Genomic DNA, 17,188 nt, shown 5'->3' with positions numbered 1-17,188 from the left:
ATGCATACTTGTCCTCCTGTTCTTTTGAAATAGGTGAGTATATTCTGTGATGCGCATGGAAAACTCCATTGTCAGCTCACGCCATTGCTGTGAAAGGTCTCAAGGGCAATGAGCAGCTGAGGTCACTTGGCTTGTTCAGCTTGGAGAAGAGAAGGCTAAGGGGTGACCTCAAGGGGAGAGGGAGGTGCTGATGTCCTCTCTCTCGGGAGCCATGATTGGGCACCAGGAAATGGTATAAACCTGCATCAGGGGAAACTCAGATTGGACATTAAGAAAAGTTCCATCACTGAGAGGATTGTCAGTCACTGTGAAGTGGTCACAGCACCAAGACTGTCAGAGGTCAAGGAGCATCTGCATGACACTCTTAGTGATACAGTTTAGTTTTATGTAGTCCTTCAAGGAGCCGGGAGTTGGACTCAATGATGCTTATGGGTCCTGTCCAACTTGAGATACTCTATGATTCTAAGACAGATGTAGAGCAGGAACAAAAATCACTGAGCCTTAGTCATACAAAGATCAAAATCTGAAACAGGACAAGTACACTAAGTATGAATTCGGTGATTCCCCCAATGCCATACTGCAGCAAGCAGATTCAAGAACTGAGATGCTTGAGACGACATCCAACATAGAGGACAAGCTGCCCTTTGGGGAGCTGGGGTCTCACCATTGCCTTCAGTGGGAGCAGGCACTGGAAGAATGGAGACAGACAGTGAGGTGCCACATGAGTACCTGAGCCATCATTTGGGAAGTGATGCACAAAGTGTGCGACCCAGCTTGCCCTCTGCACAGGCTCCCCTGTGACTCTGAGGATGGCCAAACTGGAAGAAGTGCCTTTTTTTCTGTCTAAGGGACATTTTGTACATGTGCATCTTGGCCAGGTAATTGCCTCATTCTTCTTTCTCTCAAAGAAAGACAAAACAAAACAAAAAAAAAACACAAAGAAAGCCTTAGTCTTTCAGCCCCATACCAAACCTTTTGTGACCCTGCAGTTGCATATGCATCTGTCACAGGGTGAGATAGCTGTGAGGCATGATCCATGTACCTTGGGGGTCTGAGCAAGGACCTGGGGCTTTCTGAGTAGATGCAATACTTATTCTCTGCTCACCAGCCCACTGTCTTCTGCCACCCAGGGCCTCTTGACTGCGTGCTGAGTCCCAGATGGTTCTTGCATCCTCAGTGCGTACTGGTCTGACAGCATGACTCTTCCCTATGCATTTTCTGTAGGTAGAAAGTTGCTTTTTGTTAGGCAAACCCAGGGGGCTTCTCAGATCATACCACTGTGCATGAGTTTTGCATTCTGTCAACTATATAATTGGGAAATAAATATAAAATTTGGGTGTGATTTTCAAGAGGAATTTGCATGGGCTCAATCAGTTCTAAGGAAAGCAAGACTGAAGCCAGTGGCTTAGAGCAAGAGATGACTTACAAGCCTTGCCTGCAAAAGGTGTATACCAGATTCTTCTAGCTCTGATGGGTTGGCAACCCTCTCCAGCATGGCACCATGATTTCAAAACAGCACACCCCATTTGCTGCAGCTGTCTACATGGGAGAGTCAGCTCTGCAAAGGTGCACCAACTCCTGGGTGCTGAGCCAACAACTTACCGGGAGTAGAATTGCAGGCTGGATGATCACCCACCCATACAGCCACAGGAGCTGTTTCTTATGAGAACTTTGGTCAAGAAGTGACAACCCCAGTTCCACGTTCACCCTGTCCAATGTAGGGAGACCATCACACCCCTCACTTTTACATGGTGCAGGTAATTTAGGTTTGACAACTGAATAGTTTTTTGCTGCTGTGATCACTCTGTTCTTAGTTGCAAAACTTTGTTTGCATTTGCTAAAGCTGCACAAACCAGACCCTTTTCAACAGCTGGTTTTATTTAGAGCTTGAGGTGGTCCCAACCACCCTGACCTCCTCATTTTAGCTTGCTCTTCTGCCGCTTATTCCTACCTGAGTTGCCAATGTTGGGCACTTCTGATACTTGAGAAAACAGAGCGAAGCCTTTTCCAGTTTTTCCTAAGACTATTTGGTGCAATTACATCACATTTATGGTCCCAGCTATTTCTTGAACAAGCCCTGCACTGAAAGCACAAAGCAATGGCTGTTTATTAACAGTTGTTGTAAGCGGTGTTCTATACAGAGCATCTGTCCCACACTGCAATGAATACAGACGTGAAGTAAATCTGATCCCTGATGTTCACAGGCTGTGCAACTGTGTCATCACTGTAGGTTACTCTAAGGTTCACCATCACAGTTGCTGTTTCAGAAAAATGAAAGTAAGTCTATAGGAATTATGCTTAATGCCCCTATATCAGCAGGATCCTCCTTGGGTTTTTTCCTGTAATACTTTATCTAGCTGAGGAAGTAACAGATGTCCTCCGTGTGAGATTTCAGGGGATAATCACAGTGATCTTTTGCTAGTTGCTAATGCAACCATTGTTTTGGGTTTGGATAATTATTGCTCTAATATCAGCATTGACTTTAAAAATGCTAGAAGCATATTTCTGAATAAATGAGAGCTATAAATTCTGGAAGTGCCCAACATACAGTGTCTGACAACTTAAGAATACACAGTATTTGCTTCTGAGAACTTAGAATGAACTTTACCTTCCAAAATGCTTCAAGAAATGTTTTCTGCTCAGCTGCAGGTCTCATCCTCACTTTATTCTCCCACTGCTGCTTTCCAGAGCTGTGCAACTAATTGGTGTTTCATTTCCCTGACAGTTAAGAAACTATTTTTCTTTTTAACTGAGGTTCCTAAAAAAACCCCACAACCCACATTTTGCATTGGCCTAAGAAGTTTAGCTGGAACAAGACTAAAAAATGGGAGCTGACAAATAGATAAACTTACACTAAAAGTCTAATGTGATGCATTAAAAAAGACAAGAGCAACATTTTCTGAGCTGCTGTAAGCATACTGGTGGAATGGCACAGACCGCAGGACATTTCTGCGTCAGCTGATTTGTTGCTTTCCTCTGTGCTTGAAAGCCAATGGCACTTGCTTCACCTGACATGCTGTGGACCGCTGCTCTGGCTGCAGACCCTATGTTCTACTGAGCAGAACGCATGTTCTCACAGCATCTTGTCCTTGACAGATTTATTAACTGGGCTGAGCAAAGACTTTGCAATTAAGGACTCGATTAGGAAAGACTGGTGTCAGCCTGACAGTCCTGCTAGCTGCAATGTGTTTTGAAAATCCTCTTCGGTGCTAATGCTTATGATCTTGGTATCTCACTACTTTGAGGAATGCTTAGTCCTACTCAAAATTCACACTCGAACTGTACTTGTGTTGGCCTGGGGTGTTACTTTGTTCCCCACACATAGCCTGGACAACATCTCATGGATTTTGCTACATGCAGGCACACACAGGCTGAACAGACATAGGGTCCTATTGAAATCATCAGCAGCAGAGCCCTTGCAGTAGAGCAGAGCTGGCAGAGTCTAGTCTTTACATCTCAAAAGGGTTTTATAACATGAAGTTAATTGTATCTGATGTTTCCACTCTTCTGTTCTGTGGAGCACATAATGAGAGCCTGGCAAACAATTTCTTCTGAATAATCTGTTGCATGAATTCAACCTCTTTCCCAGCTGACAAAAGCCATGAGCAGACTGCAATTCCTTCAATACATTCAGTGCTGCCTGAATGAATGGAAATTCGTATTTCCCCAGCTTGCCCTTCTTGGTTGGGAGGTCAGTTGTAAAACCACCGCGGCTAGTTCCCGGCTACTTCAGCAACTTTTATCTTTGTTCAGTAGGGAGGGTCAGCCAGTTCCTAGCTGGCCACACCTACCCCAGCACATTTTTGGAGTCTGTCAGGATGTTTTGATGCCTCTCCACACCAACCTCTATCCTACAAATCAACCTGATTGTAGTAAAGATTGTCAGATAACTCCATGTAACCAAGCTTGGGACATGAGTGTTCCTGCTCCTGAGGCAGACAGATGCCTCCCACCAACACTGGGGGGTCACAAAGCGTCTTAGAATTTGGGCAGGGATGTACAGAGGTGTTTGGCTCCATCTCCACACGTGCACTGGAAAATGCAGTGAGGCAGGCAGCTGCAACATGGCCATCAAGACGCTGCATTTTCCCAGGAGGCTGGGATGAGTGGTACACACAACTAGGGGTGGGATGCTGCCTGTCACATCTTATCAAGTGAGCTAGAGGCATGTTGTGGAGCTGTGGAGCTCAGAGCAGTCCCCGCACCATGACCAGTTTGAAGTGCAGATAGCCATGCTTTGAACATGCAAGCTGATAAGCTTCCACACCAGTTTCACTACCAGGTAAAGAAATGCATGTTTGACTGGTTCCCTCAAATAAACTGGGAGCTTTCCCGATTCATTGGCTCAGCTCTGGGCATCACAATAATGAAAAATAAAAAACCCCCAAACGTTCTGCACTGACCAGTGAACCTTCTGTCCCTGTGGGAAGCTAGGAGACACGGCCGACAGTGTTCCAAGCAGGAACACTTTCCTGTCAGAGAACACTGGTACAAGGGTCAGCACACAGAAACCATACTCTCCCCAACCTATCTCAGAACCCCAAACACCCATCTGATTTTCCAGCATAAGTGATCTAGGTGGTAGTCCATGGTTGGGTAACAGCCAAAGGTTCACATCCAGAGGGACAGTGCCCTTGTTTTCGCAGGTAAAGGGACTGGGATTTCTGTGGGAATTGCTATATTTTACCTGTTTTCACAGCAATACAAAGCACAAGTAAGAAGGAGCAGTCTCAGTTTTGGGAAAGAAAGATTCCTGGTAGTGCAAGCATGTCCAAGCAGAGCTGGCTGTTCTAAGCCGGCACAATGCACCTAAGTTTATCTTAAAATCACACTCTCTTAAAATCAGCCTAAAATCTCAACCTCAAATCGCATGTCATCCAACCCAGCATTGACACATTATTTTGCTGTTAGGGTAGAAAGAGACCTGGAATTTAGGCTGAAGTTGGCTGCAAGTAAAACTTGCCAGAACTGCAAAGGCAACCCTAGCTGATGGCAGAAAAGGGGTGAGTTTTGGGTTTTTTTCTAAGGATATGACAGAAATATCCAAAATATTTTCATAACGAATTCTACTGGACAGAACAGGTGGGCCTTCTTCCTCTCTTAGTGCACTTGCCTAAGGTCAGCCTTGGGTTTTAAGCAAGAACTGGATAGTCCTGCTTTGCCTTAGGATTTTTAATTCATTTCTGGGACAGCTCTTTGGAGTCAGAGTTCTCCATCCCTGGAGGTTTACAGGCTTTGCCCACACCTACAGCTGGTCACAGCAGAGGGTTGGGCTGGAAACCATCAGGGTCCCTTTCCGACCAGAACTGCTGGGAGGCTAAAATGGACCAGAAAGACAGCTTTCTTTCCCAGTGAAGACACAGCCATATCCTGAAATGGCTGCTTTCAGGCTATCAGTGCAAGGGGACAACCCATTCCTACTTCTGTCACAAGGAGCACAGAACACTGTTCCGCCCCCATCCCCATCCTGGCTTTGCCTACAGGGAACAGAATGAACTCTTGGACAACCTGAAGATCATTTCAGCTGAGAGAAAGAAGAATGAGGCAATTACCTGGCCAAGATGCACATGTACAAAATGTCCCTTAGACAGAAAAAAAGGCACTTCTTCCAGTTTGGCCATCCTCAGAGTCACAGGGGAGCCTGTGCAGAGGGCAAGCTGGGTCGCACACTTTGTGCATCACTTCCCAAATGATGGCTCAGGTACTCATGTGGCACCTCACTGTCTGTCTCCATTCTTCCAGTGCCTGCTCCCACTGAAGGCAATGGTGAGACCCCAGCTCCCCAAAGGGCAGCTTGTCCTCTGTGTTGGATGTCTCAAGCATCTCATCTCATCTTGATTAAAATTTTGGAAGTGTTTGTTTTGAGTTGTGGGTTTGTTTGGGAGGGTGGGTGGGGTGTTTGTTTGTTTGTTTGTTTGTTTGTTTTTATACTGACCAGCCTCCAGAGAAAACAACACTGGAGAACAGGTGTGACTTTGGGAAATACTCGGTGAGAGAAGGTTGACAGAAATATTTTCTGACCCCTGTCAAACCTGACAAAGAGGGCCAAGAGAAATTACCTGTTTAATGGAGTTTCTCTTCTGGTGGTAGAGAAGCTGCTCCTAATGAAAGCCAGCTCTTAATGCAGGTAACTTCTTGTAGAACAACCTGCCACCGTGTCTTGTTTGAGCAATGACACGGTGTTGCACTAAGTAAGCACTGCTGTCTATACAGCTCAGTGCCACCACCTGTCATGTTCTCATACCTTCCAAAGTGTTGCATTACAATTAACCTTTGATCCACTGTCACCCACCAGAAATCACAGCTGGTTTCAAAAGCAAAGATAGATCAAGAACCAGGATGATTTTTCATCGGCTGCCCCTCAGAGTGAGCCTTCGGTCCGTCACTCACTGTGACTTGGGGAGGAGAATGAAAAATAAAATCAGGTTTTTCCACCTGCCTGAGTGAAGGAGTGAGAGCACTTGAAAGCAGGCGATGCTCTTTGCTGTGCGGTACTCACGGGTGGTTATATTTCCTCTTTCTGCAGCAAGTCCATTCCACCTAGTGCATGAAATTCTTAGCAACATTCATCTTTACAGCTCACCCAACTCCCCGCTATGCACAGCCAATAATCTGGTTTCTAAAAAAAAAATTTAAAAAAATCCCCAATGACACTTTAGAACTACGGAGAGGTGAGTCATCTCTGTAATTTAGGCCATGGTACTATCTGAACCAATAATTTCTTTAGCTCAGAGAGAAACCAGGGCTGCCTATACCCTCCTTCTTCTCTTCTGTGTTTCCAACTGCTTCCCCTGCCTGCTAAGACTTTTCACTGTGGAGGGAATAGCACAGCATAGCATAGAATGGCACTTCTGCCAGACCAATTCAGAGCTGACTAAATGTTCAAGTCAGTCAAGGGCATTGTCCAAATGCTTCTTAAATGTTGGCAGAGTTAGGGCATTGAGCACCTCTCCTAGAAGCCTGTTCCAATGTGTGACCACTCTCTTAGTTACAAATGCTTCTTAATATGCAGTCTGAAGTTCCCCTCCATGTCTGCACTTCAGGGAGCTATACTAAGCAATGAGATTGCCCCTCAGCCTCTTTTTCTCCACATTAGACATTACTAGAGTTCTTGCCCTTTCCTTGGACATGCATTCCAGAACAGAGGAGAATGCAAGGCTACATTGCGAAACGACTTTTGCCCTGCTGGACTCCTTGTCTGCTCTGTGCCAGAAGACTGAAAACAAGTGTTTCCACCCAAAACACAAAAGTGAGTTCCAACGATCCACTCCACTTCACTGGTATCCCACAATTTAACATCACATCTTGCTCAGTTCCAAAGTCCTGTACTCTGTGCATGTGTGTTCAATAACTTTGGGGAACTGCAGAAGCCAGCAGTGTGCCCTCATGGTGATAAAGGCTAGTGATGTACTTGGTTACATTAGCCAAAAGTTCAGGGAAACAGATTATTGCTCTCTATTTGATATTGGAGTATCATACACAGTTTTGGGTTCTCCAGGATAAGAGTTAGCTAGCAGGCCACCACTAAGGCAATCAAGGGGCTAGTGCATATCATGGGTTCCTTTTGGACAGGGAAAAGAAGTCTTTTTGTTGTCATCAGTTGCCTGGGATATCTCAGGGATGCACAGCAGAAGGACTGGAACAAGGGACATTAGAACTGGAAATGAGAAGAAATCCTCCTCAGATGTCCTTTCAAAACAAGGAAGTCTGTAGAGAAGTGCACTTGCCATTTCCAAGAGGTTTAGCTGGCTGCTCAAGAGAGGTTCTTTCCTATCTTAGATCTTTCATGGGCAATTACTGTCATAAAGAAGGCTGCAAACAGCCTTTCATTGAGATAAAGACCCACTAAAGTCTTTCATCTTGATGGGATAGATTTGCAGGGGCCCCTTCCCAGCACTGAGCCTGGGAACAGCTGTGCTGTAATTATAGGGGTACAACAGTCCTTACCAGCGGAAGTGGAGGAGGAGGAGGAAAATATTGGCTTTCTATTTATGGGCTCATTACTTGGGTCCTAGTTATGAGGATAGAATGAGTGCCCTCCAAAAAACCCTGAACATTTTGTTTCGTCATCAGAGCTACGAACTTTCTGAACATGTACCAGGGCAACATGCTACTACAAAGGTACCTAAAGTGACCCCAGTTCCTTTGAGACAAGGCCCATCTCTCTGTCACGTCTAGATAGCACCAAGCATGAAGTGGATTTTACCCCCAATTCTGCACCTTCAGCACAATTGTAATAATATTCAAGGAAGGTATATTCAGAAGTAAAAGTAACTTCTCCAGGCTTTCTAAAACAGCAGGGATTGCTGAAAGCCCATTAGCTACACCCGTGCACGAGCCTGATCCAGGAATGAATGTAATAAAGTCCAGTTTATTTGAGATTGCAACCTAAAATTCATCTCCGCCTCCTCATTCTTGCCTGGGCAGAAGGGGAACAGCTTTCCTGTGCAAGACTTCATTAAGACTGAAGAATTGTTCCTGTATGCAGGGAGATTTTCTGTAGCAGAGCTTTGTCATGACTGATGCTTCATATTAAAACCAACTAGTATTCACAGCAGAGAAGATGTGGAGGGTCAGAGTGCAACACTTGATGAGAACAATAAAATGGAAAAAACCCACGTATTTTTGAAATGCTGCTGATTGATCCGTCCCCCTCTCCCCCCCCCCCCCCCCCCCCCAGTGTTTCACACTTTTAACTGTTAACCCAAACACGGCCTAGGAAGAGCACAAACAAACAATCTTTGAGTTAAATTGCTTCTGCCAGGCAGCACAGCCAGAAGCAGCAAGCACAATCCTGCCATTTGCTGCAGGGCCCTCCAGGATTCTGTGAGACCACAAGTAAGAGGGAGGGTAGAGACAGGTGGGACTGAGGGATGGAGATGGTATGGGATGCCTCACGCTCTGGGGTTATGGAGGGGCACTGGCATTTTCTTCCACAAGTCCAGGGCTTTGGCTTTCTGGGGTCTCTCTGCATTCCTTCTTCCTGACTGAGGGAGGCCAAAAAGCTGAGGTGAGATCTCACTTGAATGGACAAAATTTTTCTCCTCTGGAAAGCAGGACCATGGAATCTTCTACCCCAGCAACATAAGACCCCTGGGGCACCATGACATGAAGTTGGAAGAGGGGTGACAAGCATGGGGGAAGCTCACGGGGCAAGTCTTGACTTACTCAGGCCCCACACCACATGCCTACACATGATGCTGCTCAGCAGAAGGGCCCTGCCATCAGCAGTGCTGGCCCAAAGGGTGGCAAGCAGGAGAGAGGGTTGAAATGCAGCGCTGACTTTTAAAGAGGTTCTCGAGGAAGCACTGAAATTTAAGCTCAGCATGAGCCTAATTCACAAGACGGCTCCACTTCTGTAGGCTGACTACATTATGTGCAACTATGACCCTTGGGGTTTGACAAATCATTTCTGAAAAAACTGAAGTGAAAGAAGAAAAATTTCTCTTATGTGACATCATACTTGGTGATGCTGCAGGGCAAAGCTGTAGGCCTTTCTGCAGTAAGCTCATGAGGACACTCCTGCCACGCACCATCCTCACAGTAATGAATCCCATTCTGCTAGCCAAGGAGGCTGAAGGGAAGGCAGGAAGCAGAGCAACCTCCATCTCCACCTTTGAACAGAAGACGTTCCCCCAGAAAAGTTCATTAACATTTGAGAAACCTCTGCTTTTGTCAAAAGTTTTTATTAGTACCAGCACAAAAGCCGCAGCCAGCACGCAGAGGCTTTGCACTCAGCTGTGTCAGCTAGGAGAGGCACTCATACTTGGCAAAGAAAGCACATTATATTTTTTTGTTATTCAGGCAGGTTTTCCAACTCTATTTTATAACATTTTCCTCCTTCTCAATCTTCCAGAAGCCACCTGGCCACTGCTTAGCAGGAAGGAGGTACGATAATGCCCCTGCTATCACCAGATACCACCCAGCAGGTACAAATAACCTACACTCTAAAATTCAAAAAGTGTGGGTGGCTGCTGGCTGAGATGAGGGCAATGCTGCGGCTTGAGAGGCTTTGGTGAGGTAGTGGGTTTAGGACAAAGCACAAAAGATTACAGCCTGGCTACATGCTGAACAAAACTCGCTGGTATGTAATGGTGTTATCAATGCTGATAATTTCAGATGAACTTCAAGGAACTACATATAGATACATGTATGTATGATAAATGTATAATAAACTACATAATAAAAATTATGGGCTGTTTGGTTAACTTAGTAAGTAAATTCTCCCATTCAAAGAATGGGAAAAGTGCATTTTAATTAGGGCTGAGTGGACAATTTCCATCATGCAGGGAATGCTAATATTTTAATACTTAATTTGATTATGAAGTGGAAAGGCAACATTTCAACACCACTTCTGGAAGATGAGTTCCCCTTCCCACCCAAATTCTTTCAACTGCCTTGAAGGTGTGGATGTGCAAAAGTCACTTTGTGGTTTTATCACCTAAATGACATAATGGAATGTGGATTATGGAAGTCCCAAATAAGAATATAATGTGTTACTGTAGTCATATCAAACTCAGATTAATCAAAGGATCACATACAACCCTATTTACATGAAAGGAGAAAGGCAGAGGAGTTGGGGCAGGGGAAACTTCCTTTTCCTTAAAATCCTTGTCATACAGAAATGGTTTCTCATGTTTCAGTCTTTTTCTGTGTGGACACACAAATTTCTGGGTCCCTCTGCTAGTGAGGGACACAGGAGCAGGAAGGCTCAGGAGGCATTGCTGGGATTCTGTGGCCAAGAGGTACACTGTTACCTTAGCCTGTGCCAGGGAGCAGAAGTAGAGCACCAGCTGCTCTGAGGAGCCGGGCCCCAAGCAGCTTGTGTGCCAGGCTCAGATCTGTGCTTTGAAGGCTGCTGAAAAGCTGGAAAAAATCCAGAAAAGGACAATAAAACTTGGCCAGCGGCTGGAGATGATACTTCACAAGGGAAGAGAGCTTGTTCTGCTCCAATTATTGAGAAGAGGAGCATGAGGTGACTGGATTTAGTGCGTGCAGGCCTCGGGGGATATATATGTTGAAAGGGTTTTTTTAACTGAATGGGGGAATAAAAGGCTAATGTTTGTGGCAGCATCTTGGGATTGCTTTACCCAATAGCAGATTCTTGAGACCAGTGCAAAGGAAAAGGAGTGATGCAGATGCATTTGGCTGGCTGAGTGCTGTGGGGAAATCGGGTCCCACCAGATGAGTGCCTTGTGCCCCAGCCGTGGAGGAGGGGTTGAACCATAGAGCTAGAAAGTGGGGAAGAGACCAAGCAAAGGACGGGCTGGGGGTAGGAGGAAGACATGTGACAGGACCTAATGGCACTGTGCCCCATTGTGGTAGTGTCTGTCCCTCTCCCTCCAAACACAGGACACCCAAAGGCACCCAAATGCCAAGACCAAGACGCTTATGTGATGAGTATTTGCAACAGAAGCAAAAGCCATTTTTTTCAGGCGTCCAAGAGGTTTCTGCAATGGGAGCCCCAGAAAAGCAGAGCGTTGACATCTGGGCCTGCCAGCTCATGCTCCTAAATTCACTCTGAAAATCCCTTCTCCAGGCTCATGCACTGTGCTCTCATACCTGTTGTGACTGGGGTGTTGGAGGTCCCTGGCTGGGACCCAGCCTCTTACCATAGATATATGCACACTTCTCTTCACCTGAAACAGCAAGCGTCATAAGCCATCATGGACCGGCTTTCATTTTTCTTTCCCTGCTCTTTTAAATTAGTAGAAAGAGTCCTAGACTGGTTTGCTTGTGTTGGCAAGTCCTGAACTGCCACAGGGTACTTGGAGTGGGAATGGGGGGGATAAAGAAGTTCCCACCTGTGTTGCCATGAGAATACACCCCAACTCATGTCTGTGTCTTCCTGGCACTGCTCAATGAGACCAGACCTACTCTACTGAGTTAGAGATTTGAGGGGGTAGAGGGAGGGACTTGGGACCACACGCAGCAGGCAAACCTGGCTTCAGCAAAAGAAGGGCAGCATGTTGCTGTGAATGATTTAAAAGTGTCTCATTGAATTTTTAATGCCATTTCTGAATCTCATAAACTGCTCCATCTCCCCCATCCCACATCAGCCTTCCAAAACCTAAGCGGGTTTAAATGACAGCCCCAGGGCGCTGCTCTTGTTTTAAACCCATTATGTAATGCTTACATACCATGATGACAAGTGCATTATAAATCTGGATAAATACACTGAAAACACATTCTTTTGCTATGCAAGGTGGGCTTGAAAAGCTTAGATTCTTCAGCCTTTCTCTCTGATCAAGACTGCTACCTCTTCCTGCTTTGTGCTGGGCAGCTCTGAAAGATCTGCTAAAAAAGAGCAAATCCATTGCCAGGAAGCTTAAATGCACTTGCACTGGAAAATGTCAAAGGGTCCGCAAATTGAGAAAACTAGATCCCAACTTAGCTTGCAGCTGTGAATATACAAGGAAGGAGAATGTACTGCAGTCTTTGCAATGGTGTTTAATAAGTTAACTGTCTATCAATTAACTGCAGGAAGAAAGGTCTAGGAACATTTCCCTGAAGCGACTATAAATGTAATTTGCTGTAATTATGAAGACCTTTCCATAGCAGCTTAAAATTGCTTTAGACTACCTGAGAATCAGGTTAATATATTTTGACTTTAGCTCACATATCTGTCTTCATAGAGTTCATAGATTATTGCAGTTATTTATTTGGGTTATCCAGAGGTAGATGAGGACCCCACTGTCTTTGGTGCTGTGTAAGCACAGAAGCACCCCAGAGCAAAAAATCCACTCATGACACAAAGAGCCCAGCAGCTCAGTTGCTCTTTGTTCCACTATGAAACTTCATCCTTCTTCCCTTGAAAGGCAGCTGGGGTGGGCAAGGAAGGTACCAAGGCATTAATGTTTTTGTTAAGAATGTAGGGAGAATATCCATAGCCAATGGACACATCGTTGTGCAACAATGATCCAGGTAACATCTTGTAGGCTAAGATTTGTCAGTGCACAGTTCTGATTTAATAGGGCACAATCTGTTTAGCTGGAACATTTGGCTTCTAGGTCTACAAGCTTGGGAAATATTTGAATTCCTTCCTTCCACATTCCTGCCTGCTTTCTAAACTTGTCTGAATGCTCAAATACATGCATGAAGTTGCCTGTTCTTATTCCAGATGGCATCTCATCGGAAACAACAATGCCCAATGTTTGCTAATAGGCTGTGATGTGCAGAAATGCTTACTAGGCCACCATAGGTCATTTGGCTCCTCCAGCTGCTGCCAAGTGTCCAGCACTGCTTCTCCTAGGCAAAGGGAGAAGGTCATCTTCCCAGCTTGGCTCTGGACAGCCATTGCTAGCGGTGCTGAGATGCACAGCCACATCTAGATCACTGCGTATTACACGGGACTATGTGTCATAGTGATGGACAGGTGTGTGCCCCATGCGCAACACATCTGAAATCTATCTCAGTAGACTTCCTGCTGCCAGGGTGCATTTTATATGTGACAGAAGCAAGTTATATTGAGGCAGGTAAGCACACACAAGCCCATCTTGTGCTGGAGGTGCAAGGACTCTGCCCCATGCCTGTGAAGGACTCTGCCCCATGTATGTAACCATGAAAATGACAGACTGAGGCTACCTTGCTTGGAGGATGTGACATAAACTGTAATGTTCCACATTAGTAAAGTTTAGGGCTGTCCCGGGGTGACCAAAAGATGTAGGAAACAAATTTAATTGCCTTTCCATAGAGTATGCATTCCCAGTGGCTCCAGGAGCATTTGAACTCGGGGCATGGCCTGCCCTATGCATGGATGAGTAGTCACCTGTGTCTTGTAATTACTCCTTTGTCAAGGGTGATGTATCAGGCCATTTAGGAAGGCAGCTAGAGATTCCCCTGGATTTCAGCATGCTCTGAAAATGTCAGGTAACTTGGGTTCACACATATTTTCCATTCTTAGGGGGAACTACAGGAAAGGTGTAACAAGAGCTATTTGCCCCAGGTATTTGAACTCTATTATTTTTGTAATACCTGATATTTCCACGGGTCAGATTTGATCAGGTTGTTATGGCCTGACTGTGGCACATTCCAAGATATTTTTTCCCCCATTATTATTTCCTTCCCTGATCTTTAAAGAAATTTTCCATCCACTTTAACAACACACTCCACTAGTTTGAGAAGTTGGACATATTTTAAGAGGTATGTGGCCAGGAGGGTTTTCCCATGGTGCTCAGGTATCTGCTAGAAGTGCTCTAGCAATATAGCTGTCAACGTGGAAAAATGCTAACAGCAAAATGCTAAGATGAAAATTTAAGATATACAGAGGGGAAGATACTAATTTACTGATTCGATGACAGAGGTCCTTGCTCGGTCTCTCTCTCTTTGGGAAATGCTACTGAATGAGAAACCTTACCAGCTGAAAGTCATTTTCTCATTTTCTTTCTTTGCTGTGGAAAATAGTGGGGAAATAATATAATGGGCCCAGACTGATCTGAGCATCTCCTGTATGAGGCTCCTACTGTGGAGAGCACCAGCTTGAGGCTGTGCAGGAGGGAGGGAGGGAGGTAGAAAGCGAACTGCTCCAGCCCCCCAGCTCAGCTCAGCCAAAAGAAAGCCCAGGTTCCTGGCAGCAGGGAGCTGCATGCCTTCACTAGCAGGGGATAAATCTGCTGCAATATCCAGGCTTGTCCTGTAACTAGCTAGTGCAGCAGCAGACTGCCCTCCAAGCTTATCTTAGCTTGGGTCTTGCTTGCTCCCCTCTCTCCCCTGGTTCCCCAACATTTTCTTCCTGTGTGCAGGCTCACTGTCCATTGGAACTATTCTTCTGTGCGTGGGGATGAAGATGCTGATTTTTTAATTCTCCCAGTGGACTATCCCCCAGAAGGACAAGGCGCTGAAACCATAACTGAACTGAATTGCATCTCTGAGCTCGAAACTCAGACAGCGTTTATTGCTACATCCATTCCCCTTTATGTTTTAAGCCTGGATCTTACAATGGTAAATACAGGTCCCAGTTCCTTTCCTTTTGCCCTAGGAAGTATGCTACCAGTAACAACTTAATGTTACCACCCAGATCTTGATATTAGCATCATTATTATTGTTGTTGTTTTATATATATAAAATTATTATAATAATTATCAATTTGGGTTCCTGCAGCATTAAATGTCAAAAAACTAACACCATAAACAAGCCAGCTGCTCTTCTGAGACACCAGAGGTACAATTGAGCTCTGATTTATTGTGATCATCCAGCCTGCAATTCTACTCCCGGTAAGTTGTTGGCTTAGCACTCAGGAGTTGGTGCACCTTTGCAGAGCTGACTCTCCCATGTAGACAGCTGCAGCAAATGGGGTGTGCTGTTTTGAAATCATGGTGCCATGCTGGAGAGGGTTGCCAACCCATCAGAGCTAGAAGAATCTGGTATACACCTTTTGCAGGCAAGGCTTGTAAGTCATCTCTTGCTCTAAGCCACTGGCTTCAGTCTTGCTTTCCTTAGAACTGATTGAGCCCATGCAAATTCCTCTTGAAAATCACACCCAAATTTTATATTTATTTCCCAATTATATAGTTGACAGAATGCAAAACTCATGCACAGTGGTATGATCTGAGAAGCCCCCTGGGTTTGCCTAACAAAAAGCAACTTTCTGCCTACAGAAAATGCATAGGGAAGAGTCATGCTGTCAGACCAGTACGCACTGAGGATGCAAGAACCATCTGGGACTCAGCACGCAGTCAAGAGGCCCTGGGTGGCAGAAGACAGTGGGCTGGTGAGCAGAGAATAAGTATTGCATCTACTCAGAAAGCCCCAGGTCCTTGCTCAGACCCCCAAGGTACATGGACCATGCCTCACAGCTATCTCACCCTGTGACAGATGCATATGCAACTGCAGGGTCACAAAAGGCTTGGTATGGGGCTGAAAGGTTTGTTTATGTAATCTTCTTCCAGTGCAGGATCTGGCTTCCTCTTTGCCCTCCTCAGTTCCTGGCGCCCTGCATGAGCTATTTTTGGGGCTTGCATCATGTCCACACTTGCACAATGTCTGTAGCCGTTGCAGCCCATGTTCATTCTTAATAGCACCTGGACATACAGACAACCTAGCCTTTCCCTTCCATGTCCCAGCATAAGGTCACACAGAGGCAGCAACAGGTTCTGCTAGTGCTCTGAGTGCAGCATCTGTTCAGTTTTGTGCCCCTCACCACAGCAAAGACACTGAGGTGCTGGAGCACATCCAAAGAAGGGCAACAAAGCTGGTGATGGCTCTGGAGCAGAGGTCTTATGAATAGTGGCTGTGATTCTAGGGCCATGGCCTGGTGTTTTCTGCTGTAACTTTGCTGGGGACAAGCAAGTGTGCTGGTCTCCAGGGCCACCTGCAAGTGCACAAAAGGTGTTCATCACTGGCTAATACAGGATCTCTTCCCCAACAGTGCAGCCCAAGCTAACAGAAGATATTAGCTGCCCCTGTCCCTACAAAGCCTCATTCTGCTTGCATGATCAAGCCATCACAGCTACAAACATACAGCCGTGACACTTTTCTTCGTGCTTCCAGGTGTGTTAGAGCCTGGTACCCCCTTGGATGCTGCCCATGGACGTGTGTTTTCTGGGACTAAGTGCATTTATTATAGTCACTGATAGTCCTGAACTCTAGTGTGGACAAGTTGTGTTACCCTAGGGAGGGTCAGAGAGAGCAGCATGGCTCCCTGCTCTCTTCTTATTCTATCTGCTGGTGATAGACACAGGTGGGTCTGCTGCAAAGCAGTTGGTCTCCTGTTCCTGAGCTGTAGGTCCTGGTGACTGCAGCTCTGTGCTACTTTGGTCTGTCAGGTGTAGCTGCCATAGAACTGAGGCAGGACACCCCTGTGCATCCTTCAAGGTGGTAACAGTGAATGGAAGCACTGGCTTCAGGAGGCTGAGAGCCCACAATTAAAGTGAATCAATTACAGCAATGATTCTGCTTTCAAACAAGCTTCAAACTTAAGTCTCATTGCTTTTACTTTTACTAGTCAATCACAAGGAGGCAGTGGGGTAGAAGCATTGGTGGTGAGATGAAAACAGTGTCCATCAGATGGATAGAGCCACAATAAATTACCAATTAACATCAGCAAACTAAAACCGTCAGTGATTAACCAGAGAGAGAGTGCAAATGGGAGCTGTGAAATTGGAGTCGCAGTAGCAGGGCAGCTAGTTATTAATGAGATGTGGCAGCATTCAGAGTGGCCTTACTGTGTTGAAGTACTCCCTGTCATGTG

Source organism: Gallinula chloropus (assembly GCF_964237585.1).
Source record: "Gallinula chloropus genome assembly, chromosome: 3".
Taxonomy (NCBI): domain Eukaryota; kingdom Metazoa; phylum Chordata; class Aves; order Gruiformes; family Rallidae; genus Gallinula; species Gallinula chloropus.
Note: the sequence above shows the minus strand (reverse complement) of the source record.